The 24,036-nt window shown below is 38.2% G+C and overlaps 1 protein-coding gene and 2 pseudogenes across 4 annotated transcripts in view; 1 reads left to right on the plus strand and 2 right to left on the minus strand.

The window, feature by feature from the left end:
- The window catches only part of ZFYVE9 (zinc finger FYVE-type containing 9), a 198,416-nt gene that overhangs the window by 139,766 nt on the left and 34,614 nt on the right, over positions 1-24,036 (minus strand). The window lies entirely within an intron of this gene.
- LOC308341704 (large ribosomal subunit protein uL23-like) lies at positions 3,505-7,121 on the plus strand (annotated as a pseudogene). Its single transcript has 2 exons — positions 3,505-3,653; positions 6,642-7,121. The product of its transcript is annotated as a large ribosomal subunit protein uL23-like (transcript).
- On the minus strand, positions 11,090-12,804 carry LOC308341996 (nucleolar and spindle-associated protein 1-like; annotated as a pseudogene). Its single transcript has 2 exons — positions 11,531-12,804; positions 11,090-11,406 (listed from the first exon to the last, which is right to left on the minus strand). The product of its transcript is annotated as a nucleolar and spindle-associated protein 1-like (transcript).

The raw sequence follows: 24,036 nt of genomic DNA on the forward strand, positions 1-24,036 counted from the left end.
TTAAAGAGTGATTTTGTTGTTTATGCAGTAAAACTTAAACTGACCTTAGCCACCCCCCCCAACTTACTTAAAAACAAGTCCCGGAAACCTGTCCCAGGTAACAAAGCCCAAATACAAGGGTGGGTCAGGCCAGGTGGAGGTATCCAATCAGTGGGGGCACATACTGTCTCCCTAGCTACCAAGGAGTATGGGCCCTGCCCTTTGGGCGCCTTTTGGGTGCCAATTCTGACCAAGGTGATAGGCTAGTTCAAATATCTACTATAGGGTAAACTGTAATTCAGTTGATTCAATTGGTCACTTATGTGTGACCTAGCATGACTGTGCAGCTTTCTCTGTGTGTTACAATCTCATTGGCCAACTGTGCGTGGCCACGCCCAACCACATGGCCTTTGCCCTTAAAAGCTAGTCTGTAAGGCAGAGAGAGGTCGCCTCTTTGCAAGAGATGGCCCCGGCCAGTCAGTTTGATTCTCAATGCTTGGTGAGAAATAAAGCTTGCTTGACCTTCGCTTTGTATCAGTCTCGCTCCTTTGATTACGGACCCAACATTATCCATATAAAATATCTAACATATAATCATAGCATTTCAGAACAGGAAAGTATCTTACATATGACCTAATGAACATCACTTAATTTTAAAGATAATAGGCACTAAAATAAAATTTCCTGGCATTATTGCACATATAATTCCATTACCTGATGTGAAAATGTGTACTTATTAAAAAATGGAGAATAAGGGAACAGCTAAAATTCAAGTTTCCAGAGGCCAATAAAACATATGGAATGATAACCACTGGTGAAAGATTTTCCAGGGGCGCCTCGGTGGCTCAGTGGGTTAAGTCTCTGCTTTCGGCTCAGGTCGTGATCTCAGGGTCCTGGGATCAAGCCCATGTCTGGCTCTCTGCTCAGCAGGAAGTCTGCTTGTCCCTCTCTCTCTCTGCCTGCCTCTCTACTTGTGATGTGTGTGTGTGTGTGTGTGTGTGTGTGTGTGTGTGTGTGTGTCAAATAAATAAATAAATAAATCTTAAAAAAATTTTTTTCCAATCTTGAGAACTTCAAAAAAATATGTATTTGTTACATTCTAAATGAGAGGTGCTGCTGATACTCAGAACCACGCTTACATCTATCAAATAAGGAACAAAACCATATCAGAAATAGGAAATGGCTATATGAGGAAAAGTACCAAGGTCAAAATAAATGAGGCAAAAGTAAGGTCCTCACCTCTAATTAAACTATTTAACTGAAGATTTTTTTTTAACAAATAAAATTAACTCTAGATTCAAAGTCAAATCCTTTATGTCTGTATCTGTTTTGATGTGTGAGGCAAGTCCAATAATATTATATAACTGTCTCAAACATCACAGTTTTTTCTTCTGGAATTTTATCCCTCTGACCTTTAGCCTCAGCTGGCAAAGCCTTAAGTCTGGTTAAATTACTGCCTACCTAACTCCATACATTACCCCAAGAAGCTTAAATGTGCCTAGAGGAAAATCACACAAGGAAGAGACTGCTCTCGATTTCACATTTGTGACTTCACACTACATTTCCCTTAGTCAATCTACTTTCAACCCTGTGCCACATTCCTATCTTTTGATATGCCTGGAATCCCTCAGCTCAAAGCTTTCATAATTCAATTCTTTCAAAAAATAAACCTTTAAGTTTCCTGCAGGACAAAGAATGACATTACTTGGCTACATAAACTAGGGCAGAATACCAGCATATCTAACCACTTCTTGTACAGACTTCCAACCAATTTCTTTTTCAGCACTAAACCTCACCTAAGCCTTTAGAGATTCCTAGAGCCTCCACAAGTTTCTCTAAGGTTCTGTGGGGGTGTACACTTACTTCTCATCACGTCTCCCTCTACAATGTATTGCTTCTTCAGTTCTAAGACCTTTATTTTACTTTTTCCATTCACTGAAACCTCCCACTCAATGCTGTTTCCTTTTCTGTTGTTTCTTCCTATCATTCAGTGGAGTTTTAGGGAAGAAAGAAAATAAGTGTTTGGGGGGGAGAGGGATCAATCCATCATATTGAGCCACAAGTCTCCATCTTATCTTTGAGAACACATAATGGAATATAATACTGTATTCTTTCCGAAAAGTAGCCTTAAAAGTTGCCAATGCCCTAATAAATAAACTGATAAATAGTTTAGAAAAACAATAGGAGAGATAAATAGACAAGTAACAAGTAGTGCCTCCCTCACCTCACCTAAAAATGTGCTTTCCAGATAAGAAACAGTATCTAGGGGTGCCTGGGTGGCTCAGTGGGTTAAAGTCTCTGCTTTCAGCTCAGGTCATGATCCCAGGGTCCTAGGATTGAGGGGATCGAGTCCCACATTGGGCTCTCTGCTCAGTGGGGAGCCTGCTTCCCCCCCACCTCTGCCTGCCTCTCTGCCTACTTGTGATCTGTCAAATAAATAAATAAAATCTTAAAAAAAAAAAAAAAACAGTATCTAGTACTTTTGTCTTTTTTTTTTTTTAAGAATCTAGTACTTTTTGCCTAGAACAAGCGCTTTACGGTAGGGCTTTTTCATCGCCTTTTGGCATTATGGAATTGGTTTTTGGAAGGAACAAAAGTAGTTTAATAACTGGAGAGATATATGACATAAAATACAGTATAAAATGTTTTAAATACAGTTCAAGATACACAGAAAAAAAATTTCACAGGGTGCCTTCAAGATTCTGCTCAATATCACCTCCTAAAGTGAAATGAATAATCACTTAGTTCTCTATGTTCTCAGAATACATTTATAACACATTTCACGTTGCATGGTGATTTCTCCCTTTAAGATCTGTTGCACTCCACTACACAATAAACCACTCAAGGCAGGAAACCCTTTATTTATCCTTTCATCCCAAGACGCCAACAGTGTTGTCATATAGAGCAAGTATTCAAAATATCCAGGATTATTTAATTAAGTATAGCATATAACACATCTCCCATGACAAGGATTCCAAATAAATACCTCGTAATTATATCTTCCACCTTCTATTTCTACAACTGCCGAATTTTAAGCCCTCATCAGTTTTCATCTTATCCCCCTCCTATCTCACCTACTTAATGGGACATCTCTAGATGTCAGTGATGCGTCTTCATTCGTCACCACAAATACTACCCAGATTGATTGTGCTTTTCTAGTTAATGAATAAATTCCCTTATTCTCTTCCCCCAAGAATGAAGTCCAGATTTTTAATATGGCAATAGAGATCCTTTCAGAACTTGGTCTCTGCCTCTTTTCCAACCTATTCTCCCACTACTTCCCTAAACTCCAATCACACAAAAATACCCATATTTCTTGTGAGATCCTTTCTCATGCTTCTCTATCATTGCATGTTCTGTGCCTATATTGAGACACTTTTGCCACCCTTCTTTACCTAGCTAATGTGCATTACCAAAGGTTCAACTCAAACTCACTTTCAACACAACCTGGGAAGCCTTCCCTGATTCTCTATAGGCTGTTTTAGAAGAGTCATCCTATACTCATGTCATGCCTTCTCTCCAGAAATGGCAGCACTTAACCAAATTAATTTACATTGTCAGTATGCCTGTCTACCTCCCCCACTGAACTGTCAGTTCACTGAGAACAAAGACTATGTCTTCATTCTCTGTAACCCAGGGCACAGTAGAGTATTCAACAAATGTTTCGTGAAAAGGTAAATCAAATGAAATTAATGAAGTCCATATTTAAGTAATTAACTTCATGATGAAGATTTCTTCCACTCTGATAAATATCTGTGAATGTGTGTGTTGTAGGAGAAAGACAGTAAGCAAAACATGCAAGAGAAAAACAAAAACAGGGAATTCTCTAGTGGAATAGGGGGGAAAAAAGGGACAAGGATTTATATAACTGATAATTTTTTTTTTTTTTAAGTAGGCTTCACACCCAATATGGGGCCTGAACTCACAACCCGGAGATCAAGAGTCCTATGCTCTACTGACTGAGCCAATCAGCCACAATAACTGGGAAATTTTATCATTACTCTATAGTTCAGGCACTTTGACACAGTAACTACATTCTAGAGATTTACCTTAAGGAAATAATGGGATAAACAGAAAAATATGGAATAACTGTTAGACTGATGTTAAAATAGTAAATTATTGGGAAAATCTATATGTCAACTGAAAGGAGCCATTTATAAAATGGTACAAATGGTAAGACTCCATATTTGGGGAAAACTTAAAAGTCTTTTTTTTTTTTTTTTCAAGATTTTATTTTTAAGTAATCTCCCAACCCAACATAGGGCTCAAACCTACAAACCCAAGATTAAGAGTTGCATACTCCACTGCCAGGTGGTCCCCCAAAACCTAAAAGTCTTAAGAAGTATACACCAAAATATAATTTAAAAATCTCTTGGTAGTGTTTGGGTGATTTACATTTTTTTTCAATCTTTTATAGTCCTAATTTTTCTTGGAATGAATGTCTATTATTTGTTAACAACAGGATAGAGTATCAAGGATACAAGAATTTCAATTAATAAAAACCCAAATTAGGAGTGCCTGGGTGGCTCAGTCAGTTAAGCATCCAAATCTTGGTTTTGGCTTAGGTCATGATTTCAGAGTCCTAAGATGGAGCCCCACATCAGGCTCCAGGCTCAGCATGAGATTCTTTCCCACATCTCTCCCTCCCCCTTTGCTCCTCCCCCCCTGCTCCTCTCCCTGGCTCTCTCTAAAATAAATAAAATCTTAAAAAAAAGAAAAAAAATCCCAAGCTACTTAAATTTTTACTTTCAAATATGAAAACTGAAAAAGGAAGGAAACAGGAAAGACAAGGATTTTAAAAGATCATCTCTGGGATATATAACAGAAGATTAAAATTTTAATTATATATGGGGAAAGAGAAAGAAGAATCATCTACAATTTAAAAACCAAGTTTTTTTTTTTTTTTAAATAAACCTATAAGGGCAATGACAGGAGTAAAGATGTTTAAAATATAAAATGCAAGCGATTTATAGGAATCTCTGATGTGGACATGTTTATAACAGAACAGATTTATGAAGGTAATACAGATCTTTTTCAACTTAGGATAGAATTATGTCCCAATAAAACAATTGTAAGTTGAAAATTTTAAGTCTGGGGTGCCTGGGTGGCTCAGTGGGTTAAGCCTCTGTCTTCGGCTCAGGTCATGATCTCAGGGTCCTGGGATCGAGTCCCGCATCGGGCTCTCTGCTCAGCGGGGAGCCTGCTTCCTCCTCTCTCTCTGCCTGCCTCTCTGCCTACTTGTGATCTCTGCCTGTTAAATAAATAAATAAAATCTTTAAAAAAAAATATTATGCTAAATGAAAGAAGCCAGTTACAAAAGACCACACACTGAATGGTTCTATTTATATGAAATGTCCAGAATAGGCAAATCCTTAAAGACAGAAACTAATAAGTGGCTGCCAGAAAATAGGGAGAGGAAAGAATAGGGAATGACCACTAATAGATACAGGGCTTCTTTTCAATGTGGTAAAAATGTTCTGAGAGTGTCTGAGTGGATCAGTTGGTTAAGTATCCAACTCTTGATTTCAGCTCAGGTCATGATCTCAGAATTATGAGATCAAGCCCTGAGTAGGGCTCCACACTAGGCATGGAGCCTGCTTAAGATTCTCTCTTTCCCTCTCCCCCTGCCCCTACACCCACCCTCTCTTAAAAAAAAAAGTTCTGGAATTAGATAGTGGTAATGGTTGCCCAACTCTTTGAATATACTGAAAATCACTGAATATATACTTAAAAAGAATGAATTTTGTGGTATGTCAATAATATCTCAATAAAACTGTTATCAAAACAAAACAAAAAAACAGGCCTCCACACATTATTTAGGCTTGGAATACTGTGCCCTTCCACTGTTACTTTACTAATTTTTACTTCTTTGCCTTATCCTAGCCTACATATCACATCTTCTATGAAACCCTTCTGATCTAGGTCTCAAATAGGTGCCCCTTCTTTCTTCTACAGCTTTTGACATCCTTTATCATAGCACTTAACAACTGAATTATGAATTTTTAAAAACTGTTTCTCTCGCGGGGCACCTGGGTGGCTCAGTGGGTTAAAGCCTCTGCCTTCGGCTCAGGTCGTGATCCCAGGGTCCTGGGATCGAGCCCCGCGTCGGGCTCTCTGCTCAGCGGGGAGCCTGCCTCCTCCTCTCTCTCTCTGCCTGCCTCTCTGCCCACTTGTAATCTCTGTCAAATAAATAAATAAATAAATCTTATTAAAAAAAAAAAAAAAAAAAAACTGTTTCTCTCTCCCTTTCAGGCTATTGACGTTTTTCAGGATAAGGACTGCTTCTGTCTTATTTATCACTGTATTCATGATACATAACACAGTATTTGGCACACAGTAAGTCACTAACCACTTGTGATACAAAGTAAAATAACTAAAGGACTAACTTTCAAAGCTAACTTTCAAAGCATTTCCACCTAGGAAATTTTACCATACAAAGGATCCCAGAGTTCTGCCTAGACTGCTAAGGCTTATATTTACTATATTTACTTATATTTACTATATTTACTATTTCAAAGTCTGTTAATGCCAACATAAAATTAGGAATTTGTAAACTGAAGAACATTTCAAACTTAAACTATGTTTTATCAAGGCTTTCTATCCATGATCACAACTCTTCAGACAGCTATAGTTTAATAACTTATTTAAAAAAAATAATTCAGCCCTTTTACGAAGACGGCGCCAAAAGCTAAGAAGGAAGCCCCTGCCCCTCCCAAAGCCGAAGCCAAAGCAAAGGCTTTGAAGGCCAAGAAAGCGGTGCTGAAAGGCGTCCACAGTCACAAAAAAAGAAGATCCGCACATCACCTACGTTCCGACGACCCAAGAATCTGCGTCTCCGAAGGCAGCCCAAATACCCTCGAGAGAGCGCCCCCAGGAGAAACAAGCTTGATCACTATGCCATCATCAAGTTCCCCCTGACTACTGAGTCAGCCATGAAGAAAATAGAAGACAACACACTTGTATTCATTGTGGATGTCAAGGCCAACAAGCACCAGATCAAACAGGCTGTGAAGAAGCTCTATGACATTGATGTAGCCAAGGTCAACACCTTAATCAGGCCTGATGGAGAGGAGAAGGCATACGTTCAACTGGCCCCTGACTATGATGCTTTGGATGTTGTCAACAAAATCGGGATCATCTAAACTGAATCCAGCTGGCTAAATCTAAATACAGTTTTTTCATGATAAAAAAAATAATAATTCATACATTTATTTGAGAGAGAGAGCACAAGTGGGGGGCAAAGAGAGAAGCAGATTCCCCACTGAGCAAGGAGCCTGATGTGGGTCTCAATCCCAGGACCCTGAGAAGAAGGCAGACGCCCAACCAACTGAGCCGCCCAGACACCCCACAACTCATCTTTTTAAAAAAAAAAGTGTGACTCAAGAGTATCTATGAATATGACAATGGAATATCTAGCAAAACTGGGACTGGATTTTTTTTTTCCTTACAAGGAATCTTTTTTTAAACTATTTTTTCAATCTAATTCAATTTAATCAATTCAATCTAATTCTAATTTTTTCAATCAAATTCAATTAATTAACATATAGTATATTATTAGTTTCAGAGACAGAGTTCATTGATTCAACAGTATTAGATAACACCCAATGTTGATTACATCACATGCCCTCCTTAATGTCCATGGGACTGGAATTTTAAATCAACCATTACCAATACATAATAGACTTGCTTCTCTGATGCTTAATCCAAATGAAACTTTTTTATGAGGAATCAGTGGAATTTGGTGAAAGAGCAATGGTACAGGACTCTGGCAAATCCAGGTTTGAATTCATGCTCTAGCACTTAACAGCTGGGGCTGGAGTGCCTGGGTGGCTCAGTCAGTTAAGCATCTATCTGCCTTTGGCTCAGGTCATGATGCCAGGGTCCTGGGACTGAGCCAAGCATCAGGCTCCCCACTTGTCAGGAAGCCTGCTTCTCTCTCTCCCACTCCCACTCCCCCTGCTTGTATCTCCTTTCCCGCTGTCTCTGTCAAGTAAATAAATAAAATATTACAAAACAAAACAAAAAAAACCGGCTGGGGTTGCTTTAAGCAAGTTACTTAACCTATCCAAGTCTCAGTGTCTTTATACTTTATATGAAAACTGTGCTTTGCAGGATAGTTTTTTTTTTTTTTTAAGGTTTTATTTATTTATTTGACATAGAGAGGTCACAAGTAGGCAGAGAGGCAGGTAGAGAGAGAGAGAGAGGAGGAAGCAGGCTCCTCACCGAGCAGAGAACCCGATGCAGGGCTCGATCCCAGGACCCTGGGATCATGACCTGAGCCGAAGGCGGAGGCTTTAACCCACTGAGCCACCCAGGTACCCCTGCAGGATAGTTTTAATGATGAAAAACAATGAATTTATATAAAGTGTCTCTTTATCTGATCTGACATCTCAAACATACGTGCTCAATAAATGGTAGCTATTATTATTCATATCAAAAAGCTATCTGTGTGGGGCACCTGGGTGGCTCAGTGGGGTAAGCCTCTGCCTTCAGCTCAGGTCATGAGCTCAAGGTCCTGGGATCGAGCCCCGCATTGGGCTCTCTGTTAAGCAGGGAGCCTGCTTCCCCCACCCCTCTGCCTGCCTCTCTATCTACCTGTGATCTCTGTTTGTCAAATAAATAAATAAAATCTTAAAAAAAAAAAAAAGCTATCTGTGTGCAAGAATTACAAGAGAAAGAAAGACTATGATTTGAACCATAATACTAACCAGTGTTTGTTTATACAATTAATAATCCATCAGGGCCATTGATCTTAAGTGATTAATTCAAGTCTGAACAATGAAAAGAAATACATGAACAAAAAAGTTACCTGACAGTTAAACTTTCTGAAAAGGCTAAATATATTTGATCCTTAAAAAAACCCTTTGAATATCAACATTTTCATTCTCAATGGCAGAAAAAAGAAATTCGATAACCTTTGAGAAGAGCTTTATTCCTGCACATCAAAGTACATTAAGAGAGCAGAATCTGGGAGCTGTCATTGTTGCTACCCCACATTCACACAAGGTTTCAATTTCCAGGATATCAATCTGGCATCTTTCACAAACTTTGAATTCTCAGTCAAGAGCTATTAGAATCAGGTGGCTGTTTTCATATAGTACACACTAAACAAAAAAGTGCAGTTTAACAAGTATTTGGGAATGTGATAATAACACATGTAATGTATCAAATATATATGTATCTCCACTGAAACTCTAAAACAGCCATCTATTTGAGATTAGCACTAAAACAAGTACATGTACAAAAGTCCTAAAAGTACAAAAGTACTAAAACATGTACAATTCTCATCTCTGCAGTAACAAGACTCAAGACCATATACATGAATTTGTGTATATATGATAAATGGCCAGAAACTATTCAGATATACAACATCCCTAAAGTAGCACAGAGATTTTTGTTTCATGACTGGAATCATTATATTAATTCTATATTAGCCCAAGTCCATAACTTGAATTTTTAGATAATACATATCTTTTAGATTATATTTGCCAACAGAATCCTAGAATTGCCCACCTCTCACCTCATGCACACAAGTAAATTTTTATTGCAAGATTAAATGCCATGCTAAAATTATTTATGCAAATTATGAATACCATGATATTATTTAATGACAAGCTAAAGAAAATTTCTAACTGTTGGTCTCTCCCAGTTCTATCTTTGGCTCCTTTTTCTTCTAAAAGTTTTCATCTACCAGCTCCGCATGAATGACTCTCAGATTTCTCTAACCTCACCTCTCATTCAAATTCCAGAGCCACAGATTCACCTGATATTCCATACTTCTCCACTGGATATTCAACTTTCAAATAGTGAACCCTTCACATTTAAAAGAAATGCAATCTCAAACAAGTTAATGTACTCTCATTGTCTCCTCTTCACTTCCCACTCTTGCCCCCCACTCTTTTATGGCTCTTTACCCATCTTAGCAACATTCAATTACAGTGAATCACATTTTCATCCTTTATAAAAGTTTTCCTCTGTGACTTACCTGTTACTAAAAATTCTGATTTTCTTCTACTTCATTGACTCCTTCCTTTCACCTTCCTTTCTGACTGTTCTCCTACACAATCTCAAATATTGAAATTTCTGCGCTCAGTCCTCCTTTTTTCTTTTTTTAAATTTTATTTATTTGACACAGAGAGACACAGCAAGAGAGGGAACATAAGCAAGGGGAGTGGGAGAGGGAGAAGCAGGCTTCCCACTGAGCAGGGAGCCCGATCCGGGGCTCAATCCCAGGACCCCAAGATCATGACCTGCGCAGAAGGCAGATGTAACAACTGAGTCACCCAAGCACCCCTTGTCCTTTTTTTTTTTTTTTTGCCACCATGAGAAAACATTTAGGAAAATCTCAATCACTACAAAGCTCAGAAGCTCCACTTAGGTGCAACAAACATGGCTATGATGCTAAGCAACTCTAGTCTTTTTCATAAAGTAAGATGTACCTCTGACAGAGGGTATTGATCCTTGAGGCAGCGATCCTCAGATTTCAGTATGGCCCTGTGTATTTTTAAATACGTAAGGCTAGAACGAGCTATCAAGTTTTGAAGAATATATGGAGTGATAGATGGCAAATACACCAAGTGATCTGAAAAACGTGCATAGGTAACAAAACACTTTAACTTAGATAGAAAATTTATGCCATTACCAACACATATGGCTCCGTTTCATTAAGACCACTCGATTTTCTAGAGGAGGAAGAGGTGGCTTTCTCAGCTTGTTGAGTCCAAGTCTCAGATTGTTTGTTGGTCCAAGTTCCACTAAAGCTTGTGGTAGAATTACCTACCATCAGGTAAATGTTTCTGTCTAGAAGAGGATTCCAGTTCTGTCAGCAGAAGGAACCTGACATTAAAAATCTAGGTCAAGGAGCTATAGGATGAGTCTCATTAGAAAACTGAACGGGACAGAGACTTAGGTAAAAAACAATTTCAAAGAATTTGAGAGCTTTAAGGTTAATAACATCTTTTCAGAGATGTAGCATGTGAAGAACCCACAAACACTACATAGTGAACAAAGAGCAGAAAAAAGTCTTGTCTCAAGTGGGAAAGACAGTATTAAAATATTTACACTAAAGAAAGGGCTCAGAATAAAGTAATATTTACAGGATGTTAAAAAATCAATCTTCAGCCATGAGGCCTCTTTGAGCTCCCAAAACCTTTGCTTTCTTCTCCTTTCATTTTCGCTCATGTTGCTTCCATTGTTTCTCTCTTTGTGTGGCTCATAGTTGAGGGGACCAGACAGACTTGCTTTGAGATCAAACACCGGTTTCCTATTGGAGACTGGAGTCTGTGCTGCCTCAGTTGTCAACTTGAATGGGGTAACAACAGAAGCAGAATTACCATTTGTGGTCCTTCACTTGTATGTCCCAAGCACAGCCTGCCCTTTTGGGGTACTCCCAGATATGGTCACATGTGGAGACTTTCTGGCTGGAGTCTTGGTCAGTGAATGGTTATGCAGAATTACCATTTGTGGTCCTTCACTTGTATGTCCCAAGCACAGCCTGGCCTTTTGGGGTACTCCCAGATATGGTCACATGTGGAGACTTTCTGGCTGGAGTCTTGGTCAGTGAATGGTTATGCTCATTATCTTTGGCAGCAGCTGAAAACCTGACGCTTGGCGGACCCCTTCCCACACAAGGTACTCTGGCCTGTAGCACCCAGGGGCCAATCGTGCAAGCGGCACTGACTGGTGGGAGTACACGCCACAGGGAGCCTTCCCTAGAGAGGAACTGGAGGCACCACTGCTCTCTTGGTGACCAGCTGCTTCTTCAATTCATTAAATGAACTGTATTCTGCAAAATGTTTCTTTTCTCTCTCAATATATTGATCAATGGACTCCATCTCCTTAAAACAAGCATCATGAAGCTTCTTAAAGTTTGGAGTAGTGCTTACAGTCCTTTTACTTCTTCCACGTTTAGAAAACCCATCTGTGTAGAGAGGATTCTTTCTTTCTGAAGGTACCTATGAATCTTCATTACCATTTATTCTTTTTCCTGAGAAAACCACATTCTCATCTCCTTGGCTCTCATCTGGTAGTGAAGGAATTTCTGCATCAGTTCTGAGATCCTGGTTTTCCTGCTTCTCTTGATTCTTGAATTCGGTGTGATCACTTATTTTTATGTCTGAATGATCCTGCTGGAAGTCAGGGTTCCTGTGGAGTGTCCTGTACCTTCTCCTTGTTTTGGTGACATGGACAACCAGCTCCCTCTCAGCTTGATCCTGGCTGCTGATTTGCATCTCAGGCTCATCAAAAGACGATGCAGACGTTTGACTTCCATCCTGACTCCCATTTTCTTTTTTTGCTTCATCTTTAAAGTGCGCTTTCAAGGCTTTTGACAACGCCTTCAGGTGAGCCCAGAGACCCAGACTCTTGGCCAAGTTCTGCAGGTGGCTATACTTAAAGGAGTCCAGCTCCTCAAGGGAGGGTACGGCCGTGGTGGGCTGCATCCAGGCGACTACACAGAGGACATATACTTTACCCTCAGCAGCGTAGTTCAAAACTTTGGCACTTGATTTATATTCGTTTTTAAGGGAATTCTATCTACTACCATTGTCTTAACACCATCTGTTAACAAGTTCCAATTTCCTTTTATCCACTTCAGACCCCTTCTCTGGGTTCTATACAAGTGCCTATTCATGTCTCTGTATCTCACAGACATCTCAAACTCAGTGAGGTGTATCTACTCTGACACGAATTAATGCTGTTTCTTCTCATTCCCTATATAATCACCTACCCAGTCATTCTGTATCTCTCTCTCTCTCTCTCTCTCTCTCAATGATGCTCAAAATCAGCATTCAACCATCTCCTAAAATTGAAGAAAATCCATTTACTCTGTCTACAATCACTACCTTGGCCCAAGCCCCTATTAACCTATATCTGGATTACTGTAATAATCTTTTCAGTGATCTTCTTATACCTATTTTTTTTCTTTTTATTTTCCCCTCCCTCACTCTCTCATACCTATTTTTGCTCTCTCCTCCCCAAATCCATTCTCCATTCAGTAAAGTAATCTTTCAAAAGAACTAAACAAGGGTCAAAAAAGAAATGAAAAGAGAAAATTTTAAAAACCTTGAGATGAATGAAACACAATATAGTTTATGGGAGGCAGAAAAAGCAGCTGTAAAAGGGAAGTTCATAGTGATACAGGCCTATCTCAAGAAACAAGCAAAATGTCAGTTAAACAATCTAGCTTTATACCTCAAGGAAGGAGAAAAAGAAGAAAAATGAGGCCCAAAGTTTGTAGAATGAATGAAGTAACAAAAATCAGAACAGAAATAAATGGAGACTAAAAAAATAAATTAAAAAGATCAATGAAATTAAAGCTGGTCCTTTGAATAAACAAAATTGACAAACCTTCAGCCAGAGTAACCAAGAAAAAAAGAGAGAGGGCTCAAATAAATAAAATCAAATATGAAAGAGAAGACATTACAAATGATACCACAAAATATAAATAATCATAAAAGACCACTATGAACAATTATACACCAACAAATTGGACAACCTAGAAAAAAATGGGATAAGATTCTCTAAACATACATTATTCTAAGACTGAATCATGAAGAAATAAAATAGACTAATTACTAGTAAGGAGACTGAATCACCAATCAAAAAACTCCCAACAAATTTACAACCAAGAATACTCTACTCAGCAAGATTATCATTGAGAAGTGAAGGAGTGATAGAGTTTCCCAGATAGGCAAAAACTGAAGGAGATCACCACCACTAAATCAGCATACAAAAAATGTAAAATGGGTGCACCTGTCAGTTGGTTTGGCATCTAACTCTTGTTTTCAGCTAGGGTTGTGATCTCAGGATTGTGGGATTGGCCTCTGAGGGTTCTCCCTTCCCATCAACCCCTCCCACCACTCTCTCTCCCAAATAAATTAATAAAATCTCTCTCTTAAAAAAAAAAAAAAAAAACTCTCTCTTTTTTTTTTTTAAGATCTTATTTAAGGGCACCTGGGTGGCTCAGTTGGTTGGGCATCTGCCTTCCACTCAGGTCATGATCCTGGGGTCCTGGGATCAAGCCCCGCATTGGGCTCTCTGCTCAGCAGAGAGCCTACTTCTCCCTCTCCCTCTGCTGTTCTCCCTCCCCCTGCTTGTCCTCTTTCACTCTCAATCTGTCTCAAATAAATAAACGGATAAAACCTAAAAAAAAAAAAAAAAGATTTTTATTTATTTGAGACAGAGCGAGAGAGTGGGCGAGCACAAGTGGGGAGGAAGAGGCAGAGGGAGAGGGAGAAGCAGACTCCCTGCTGAACAGGGAGCCTGATGCAGGGCTCGATCCCAGGACCCCAAGATCATGATCCGAGCTGAAGGCAGACACTTAACCAACTGAGCCACCCAGGCGCCCCAATAAATAAAATCTTTTAAAAAAAGAAAGAAAAGAACAAGAAATGCGAAGTGATCTTGTATCAGCAAAAAAGAAAAGGCCATAACTAGAAATAAGAAAATTTATGAAAGAAATCTCACTGGTAAAAGCAAATAAAAGGTAAAGGCAATGGATCAGCCACTTAAAAAACTAGTATGGGGGGGGAGGGCGCCTGGGTGGCTCAGTGGGTTAAAGCCTCTGCCTTTGGCTCAGGTCATGATTCCAGGGTCCTGGGATCAAGCCCCAAATCAGGCTCTCTGCTCAGCAGGGAGCCTGCTTCCTGCCTCTCTGCCTACTTGTGATCTCTGTCTGTCAGATAAATAAATAAAAAATCTTTAAAAAAAAAAAACTAGTATGGGGGTTCCTGGCTGGCTCAGTTGGTAAAGCATGCAACTATTCATCTCAGGGTTGTGAATTCAAGCCCCAAGTTGGGCATAATGTTTTTATTTAATGATTTTATTTAATTTTTTATTTGACAGAAAGAGAGAGAGAGTACAAGCAGACAGAACAGGAGGGAGAAGGAGAAGCAGACTCCTTGCTGAGCAAGGAGCCTGACATGGGGCTCAAACCCAGGACCCTGGGATCATGACCTGAGCCAAAGAGAGATACTTAACCAAATGAGCCACCCAGGTACCTCCACAGAGCTTAATTTAAAAAACAAATTTTTTAAATAAGAGCTAGCTTGAAGATTAAAAGCCAAAAAACAGTAAAATCAATTATAACTATAGTAAGTAGTTAAGGGATATGCAAAATAAAAAGATGAAAATATGACAACAAAATCACAAAATGAGAGGAGTAAAAATGTAGTGCTTTTAGAATGCATTCAAACTTAGGCAACTATTAAAAAAAAAACTTTAGGGGCGCCTGGGTGGCTCGGTGGGTTAAAGCCTCTGCCTTCGGCTCAGGTCATGATCCCAGGGTCCTGGGATCGAGCCCTGCATCGGGCTCTCTGCTCAGCGGGGAGCCTGCTTCCTCCTCTCTCTGCCTTTCTCTCTGTCTACTTGTGATCTCTGTCTGTCAAATAAATAAAGTCTTAAAAAAAAAAAAAACTTTAGCAACTATCAGCTTAAAATAGACTGCTATATATTTATGTAGATATATGTGAATTTTATGGTAACCACAAAATAAAAACTTGCAAGAGATACAAAAAAAAACAAAAAACAAAAAACAAAGGAACAGCAACAGAACACTAAAGAAAACCATCAAACCACAGGGGAAGGGACCTAGAGAATAAGAAAGGAACAGAGAAGTACTACAAAAACAACCAGAAAACAATAAACAAAATGGCAATAAGTACATACCTATCAATAATTACTATAAATGTAAATGGACTAAATTCTCCAGTCAAAAGACATAGGGTGGGGTGACCTGTCTGGCTCTTTTGTCAGGTAAGCATCCAACTCTTGATTCTGGCTCAGGTCACAATCTCAGAATTGTGAGATCAAGTCTCCTGCTCCCTGCTCAGCATGTAGTCTGCTAGGGACCCTCTGTTTCTCTCTCTATATATATTTCCCTCTGCCCTTCCCCCCACTCTCTAAAAATAAAATAAATCTTTTTCTAAAAAAAGGCACAGGGTGGGGTGCCTCGGTGGCTTAGGAGGCTAAAGCCTCTGTCTTCGGCTCAGGTCATGATCCCAGGGTCCTGGGATCAGGCCATGCATAGGGCTCTCTGCTCGGCAGGGAGCCTGCTTCCCACCCCCCCACCCCCACCTGCCTCTCTGCCTACTTGTGATCTCTGTCAAATAAATAAATAAAATCTTAAAAAAAAAAAAAAGGCACAGGGTGGTGACTGAGTAGATTAAAAAAGAAGTTCCATCTATATGCTGCCTAGAAGAAAATCACTTGAGATATAAAGACACACACAGTGAGGGGCACCTGGGTGGCCCAGTCAGTTAAGCAGCTGCCTTCAGCTCAGATCATGATCTCAGGGTCCTGAGATGGAGCCCCATTTCAGGCTCCCTGCTCATGGGAAGTCTTTCTCTCTCTCGCTCTGCTGCTCCCCCTACTTGCGCTCTCTCGCTCACACTCCTTCAATTAAAAAACAATCAAAAGAAAAAAAAAGATACACACAGTGAAAGTAAAGGGATGGATAAAGATATGCCATGGAAATGGAAAAGAAAAGAGACTGGAGTAGCAATACTTATATTAGACAAAATATGTAATATACCACATGAACAACATTCATTTATGACAAAAACTCTCAACACAGTGGGTATAGAAGGAACACACCTTAACATAACAAAGGCCATATACGGAAAAACCCACAGTTAACATGTTCAACAACAAAACTAAAAGTTTTTAGCTTTTCCTCTAAGATCAATAACAAGACAAAGATGCCCACTCTCAACATTTCAACAGTCCAAGGCACAGAAATTAATCAAGAAATAAAAGGTATCCAAATTGGAAAGAAAAAAGTAAAACTGTTACTATTTGCAAATGACCATACACTATATATAGAAAACCCTAAAGACTTCACCAAAAAATGGGGTGCCTGGGTGGCTCCGTCGGTTGAGCATCTGACTCTTGATTTTGGCTCAGGTCATGATCTTGGGGTTGCAGGAACAGGTGCTCCATCTGGCTCCACACTCAGCAGGGAGTCTGCCTGAGATTCTCTTTCTCTCCCTCTGTCCCTTGCCCTGCTCTCACATGCGCGCTCTTGTGCTCTCTCGCAAATGAATAAATAAATCTTTAAAAATAAATAAAAAATAAAGACTCCACCAAAAAACAATTAGAATAACTGAACTCTGTAAATAATTGAATTCTGTATCAGAAGATAGAAAATTAATATACAGAAATTGGTTGCACTTTATACACTAATAACAATCTATCAGAAAGAGAAATTAAACAAATAATCCCATCTACAATTGCATCGAAAAGAATAAAATACCTAATAAGAATAAACTTAGCCAAGGAGATGAAAGATCTGTACTCTGAAAACTATACATACAAATGAAAGAAACTAAAGATAACACAAATAAATGCAAAGATGTTCTATGCTCAAGGGTTGGAAGAATATTGCTAAGATGTCCATACCACTCAAAGCAATGTACAGATTCAATGCAATCTCAATCAAAATTCCAATGACATTTTTCACAGAACTAGAACAAAGAATCTTAAATTTTATACAGACCACAAAAGACCCCAAATAGCTAAAGCACTCCTGAGAAAGAAGAACAAAGCTGAAGGAATCACACTCCCAGATCTGAAACTATATTACAAACCTATAATAATAACAGTATGATACCTTCATGAAAACACACATATTGATCAATAAAACAGAGAATCCAGAAATAAACCCACACATATTTAATAATTAAGTTACAACAAAGGAGCCATGGATATACAATGGAAAAAGGACAGTCTCTTCAGCAACTGGTGTGGGGAAAGCTGGGCAGCCACATGCAAAAGAATCAAACCAGGGGCGCCTGGGTGGCTCAGTGGGTTAAAGCCTCTGCCTTAGGCTCAGGTCATGATCTCAGGGACCTGGGATCGAGCCCCGCATCGGGCTCTCTGCTCCGCGAGGAGCCTGCTTCCCTCTCTCTCTGCCTGCCTCTCTGCCTACTTGTGATCTGTCTGTCAAATAAATAAATAAAAATCTTTAAAAAAAAAGAATCAAACCAGATACCTATTATACAAAGATCAACTCAACATGGATTAAAGACTTGGACATAAGACCTGAAACCATAAAACTCCTACAGGAAAACATAGGAGGTAATAAGCTCCTTGACATTGGTCTTGGAAATGAATTTTTGAATTTGACTCCGAAAGCAAAGGCAAGAAAAGCAAAAATAAACAAGTGGGACTACATCAAACTAAAAAGTTTTTGCACAGCAAAGAAAACCAACCATGAAATGAAAAGCAGCCTAGTGAATGCGAAAAGATATTTGCAAATCATATATCCAAAAGGAGTTAATATCCAAAATATATTCAGAAATCATACAACTCAATAGCAAACAAACAAACAAACAAACAAACCAAAAAACCCCAAACAATCCAATTATAAAATGGGCAGTGGATCTGAATAGTCATTTTTTCCAAAGAAGATATACAGATGGCCAAGAACATCAGTAATCATCAGGGAAGTATAAATCAAAACCACAATGAGATATCATCTCACACCTGTTAGAATGACTATTATCAAAAAGATAAGAAATAGAGCAAGTGCTGACCTCTCTGACCTTGGCTGCAGCAACTTCTTGCTAGGCATATCTCCAAAAGCAAGAAAAACAAAGGCAAAAATGAACTATTGGGACTTCAAGATAAAAAGCTCTTGCACAGGAAAGAAAACAGTCAACAAAACTAAAAGGCAGCCTACAGAATGGGAGAAGGTATTTGCAAATGTCTTACCAGATAATGGGCTAGTATCCAAAATCTAATAAACTCAACACCCAAAACACAAAAAATCCAATCAAGAAATGGGCAGAAGACATGAACAGACATTTCTCCAAAGAAGACATACAAATGGGCCACCAACTCATGAAAAAAATTCTCTCAATATCACTCAGCATCAGGGAAATACAAATCAAAACCACAGTGAGATACCACCTCACACCGGTCAGAATGGCTAAAATTAACAATTCGAGAAACAACAGATGTTGGGTGAGGATGTGGAGAAAGGGGAACCCTCTTACACTACTGGTGGGAATGCAAACTGGTATAGTCACTCTGGAAAACAGTATGGAGGTTCCTCAAAAAGTTAAAAATAAAGGGGTACCAGGGTGGCTCAATCAATTAAGCAACTGCTTTCTTGATTTCAGCTCAAATCATGATTTCAGGGCTGTGAGATCAAGCCCCATGTTGGGATCTGTGCTGGGCATGGAGCCTGTTTCAGAGTCTCTCTCTCCCTCTGCCCGTCTCCCCACTCTCTAAAACAAACAAACAAACAAACAAACAAATTTTTTTTAAATACCAGAAACAACCTAAGTGACCATCAGTGGGTGGATAAAGAAAATTGGTGTGGGGGTGCCTGGGTGGCTCAAGCCCTGCATTGGGTTCTGTGCTCAGCATGGAGTCTGGTTGAGTTTCTCTCCCTCCGCCCCTTCCCCCACTCAAGCGAGTACTGGTGTTCTCTCCTTCTAAAATAAATAAATAAATCTTAAAATTAAAAAAAAAAAGTTGTGATCACAAGGGAAAAAATTCTGTACTATATATGGTAACAGATGTTAGCTAGACTTACTGTGATCATTTCCCAGTATATACAAATATCAAAACATTATCTTGTATACCTGAAAATAATTTAATATATGTCAATTTTGCCTCAATAAAAAAAACAGAATTGCTATGTGATCTAGCAATTCCACTTTGGGTATTTATCTGAAGAAAATGAAAAATCCAATTTAAAAAGATATCTGCACCCCACACTCATCACAGTATTACTTATAATAACTACAACATGGAAACAACCAAAGCATCCATCAATGGCTGAATGGATAAAGATGTGGTATGTATTTACAGTGGAATACGACTCAACCATGAAAAAGAATGAAAGCTTGCCATTTATGACAACATGGATCGACCCTGAGGACATTATGGTAAGTGCAGTAAGACAGAGAAAGTCAAATATCACATGATCTCACTTATATGTAGAATTTTAAAACAAAAGAAAAATCCTAGCTTATAGACACAGAGAACAGACTGGTAGTTGCCAGAGGCATAGGCAGGGGGATGGGTGAAATGGGTGAAGGGAGTCAAAAAGTACAATTCTAGTTATAAAATAAGTAAATCATGGGGATATCTGTACAGCATGGTGATTATTGTTAGTAACATTGTACAGCATATCTGAAACTTGTTTAAAGTAAATCTTAAAAGTTCTTCTCGGGGCGCCTGGGGGGCTCAGTCGTTAAGTGCCTGCCTTCGGCTCAGGTCATGATCCCAGAGTCCTGGGATCAAGCCGCACATCCGGCTCCCTGCTGGGTACGAAGCCTGCCTCTCCCTCTCCCACTCCTGCTGCCTGTGTTCCCTCTCTTGTGCTGTCAAATAAATAAAATCTTAAAAAAAAAAAAATTCTTCTCATCACACAAAAAAACATGTTTTACTATCTACGTATGCCAACAGATGTTAATTATACTTTCTGTGATCATTTCACAACATGTACCAATATAAAATCATTATGTTATACATCTGAAACTAGTATATGGCAATTACACAATTTAAAAAACATTTAATCAGGGGCGCCTGGGTGGCTCAGTGGGTTAGGCCTCTGCCTTCGGCTCGGGTCATGGTCTCAGGGTCCTGGGATCGAGCCCCACATCGGGCTCTCTGCTCGGCGGGGAGCCTGCTTCCCCCTCTCTCTCTGCCTGCCTCTCCGCCTACTTGTGATCTCTGTCTGTCAAATAAATAAAAAATATTTAAAAAAAAAAAAAAAAAAAAAAAAAAAAAAACATTTAATCAAATGATTCCTCAACTTGCAACTCTTCCACTGATTTCCACTGCACTTAATATATTAAAATAATATTGAAATTCCTGACTATGACTTTAAAAGATCCTACATAATTTAATCCTGCCTAACTCTTCAGTTCATACTTTTGCCATTTTGCCTCCTACTTACTTCTCTCCATCCACACTGACATCTTCCTCTTCCTCAAGAGTATCATGTTGTTTCTAATTCTGGTCCTTTATCCATGGTCTTCCCCTCCTTGGTTTGTTGTTTCTGACTCTTCTTCTACCTCTATCTTCCCGGCTAATACAAACTCATTCAACTTTCAGGTCTGACCCCTCAGCATAGGTTTTATGGATAGCTCTCTTATAACTCTATAATTATTTTTATAACACTGTAAAATATCAGCTGGTATGAGGACAGGTTACATGATTATCTGCTTTACCAAAATATTGACAGCACTTAGCAAGCAGTAAATAAATATTTTTCTATGACTACATGCTGATATGTTATAAATTCACTAATAAACATAAGTACAACATTTAATTTCTCCTATTAAATGCCATGCTGTCATTGGTCATCCTTCCCAGGCTTCAATGATGTTTATGATGATCTTCATTTACCTACCTTTATAATTTGTTGATCTCTACCTTCCTAATTTCTCTACCACTTCAACCAAGACTCCCTAAAAGAACCACTGTAAATTTTGCATTTCAACATCTAGGATACTCAAAACAGGGAGAGAACACTCACTAGATGAGAGCTGTTGCAAATGGTATGGTAAGGTACCCTGGCCAGTAGTGTATAATACAATCTGCTCAATGACTGAGAGTGTATAAAAGCACTCTGAATGTGAACAAAGGTAAGAATATAGTGAAAGAGATTATGTTGTATATCCTTTAATGTTGTTGAATTTTAACAAAAACTTCCATAAGATAGTTACTCATCAACACTCTGTGTGTCCATTTTTTGGAAAGGGGAAAAATAATATTATTTACCGTCTACTTACTATGTATCAGACCCTGCTGCAAGTGCTTTACATGTATTAAATCCTTAATCCTCTTAAAAACCCTAAATAGTAGGTATGGAATTAAGCCCTCCAGAATGTACATATATTACAAGAAGGCACAGATTTTTGTCTTAATCCTCCTTGTTGTATCAATGGCATCCAAATAGTGTCTAGCATATGGTAAGCCCTCAAAAAATTGTTGAATGAATAATGACGAAATGGAGGCAAAAAGAAGTTCAGTAACTTCCACAAAGTCACACAGAGTGGCAAGTGCCAGGATTAGAACTCAGGCAATCTGGTTTCATATCCCAGACTCTTAACCACTGGGTATGTATATATTTGGAAACTACATTCCTCCTTCGCTTCTCCTCTTTACCATTCAGAAGTAAATGCATTGTAGAAACGCTTTCATGAGCCAGAAGTTGTTCTCACTATTCTGCTAAAATAAAAAGAAACTCTAGTTTAATAACATACAAACACTGGATTACAGCATGTCTGAATTTATGAATGCTCCCACTAGAGATAACAGTCCTCAGAGCAGAGCAGGAAAAGAAATGTAAATCAACAGGTAACTATAAGGTGTTTTAAAAATATACAGACATGTCTACTGTTATATTCATACATATGTTATTTAACATAGGATTATATTCAATTACCACTACACAGAACAGTGTGAAATGAGGAATGCATGTATATCTAAACTTGCCATAGTCTCTTTAAATAGCTAAAGAGCATTTCATTATACGGATGTATTACAATTTAACTCTCATCCCTATCAGTGGACATCTAGATTGTTTCCATATTTTTATATCCATACACACTGTAATGAATATCTTCATATATGCATCTTTATACTTTAATATATAAATCCCTAAAAGTGGCATTTGAGACAAAAGTAGTATACATTTTCAATTATAATAAACATTGCCAAAATTTTCACCAAACATGCTGTATTTATATTTCCTCCAAGAGTATATACAATTTTTTCTATACACTCTTGTCATTACTATTATCTTTGCAAATCCCCCAAGTAGGAAATGGAATATGATTTTCTAATTTCTTTTTTTAATTAGGAGTAAGAAGTTGAACGCCTATTTATATCTTCTATGTTTACTGGCCTTTCTACAAATTGCTTATAAAGGCTTTACATATATTATGTTTAGAATCTTTATCCTAGTTTAATGTCTGTTCTTTTTTTTTTAAGTATATGGAAATCTTCCATTTTTGTGCAAATTCATCAATCTTCTTTATGGATTCTACATTTCACATCATGCTTAGAAAAACCTTCCTCGTTCCAATACAAGAAAAATATTCACCCATGTTTTCTCTATTTCTATGGTTATTTTTGCTTGTTTTACTCTTTCATCATCTAGAATCTATTTTGGTAGGAAAAGTTCTATAATTTGCCTTTCTCATTCAATGATCTATCCTAAATATTTTTCCAGATCCACTACTTCATTTATTTTAACTGTGCATAATAGAATTCTAAAATATACCCATATCATATTTAGCTATTTGTATTTAGTTATTAGTTTAGTTATATATAGTTATATATACAGTTTTATATATAACTATATTATACAGTTATATATAGTTTATATAGTTATATAATTAGTTATATATAGTTTAGTTTATTAGTTATTTATAGCACTAAGAGCACTCACACTTCCCGTTTTTCCACAATTACCAAGAATGCTGCCGTGAATACCTCTGTACATGCCTTCTAATACACGTTTATTTTTTTTTCTCTTTTGCATTTTTTAAAATTATTTTTATTATTTTTTAAATAAACATATAATGTATTTTTATCCCCAGGGGTACAGGTCTGTGAATCGCCAGGTTTACACATTTCACAGCACTCATCACAGTACATACCCTCCCCAATGTCCATTTCCCCACCACCCTCTCCTGTCCACACGTTTATTTTTTAAGATACACATTAAGAAATGAAATTATAGTGTATTAGTGTATATCCTTTTTTGATACTGACAAATTATCCTCTAAAATGATGTACTTAATACATTTTCATTTTAAGAATGCATTCACAGGGAGGGGGTGGGGGATGAGCAAAATGCGTGAAGAGGAGTAGGAGATATAGGATTGCAGTTATAGAATCAATAAGTCATGGAACTAAAAGGCACAGCATAAGGAATATATATATATATATACTCAATGATATTATAATAGTGTTGTATGATGACAGATGGTAAGCAGCTATACTTGTGGTGAACACAGACTAATGTATAAATTTGTCAAATCATTGTTATACACCTGAAGCTAATGTAAGATTGTGTGTCAGACAGACTCA

Source organism: Martes martes (genome assembly GCF_963455335.1).
Source record: "Martes martes genome assembly, chromosome: 4".
Classification (NCBI taxonomy): Eukaryota; Metazoa; Chordata; class Mammalia; order Carnivora; family Mustelidae; genus Martes; species Martes martes.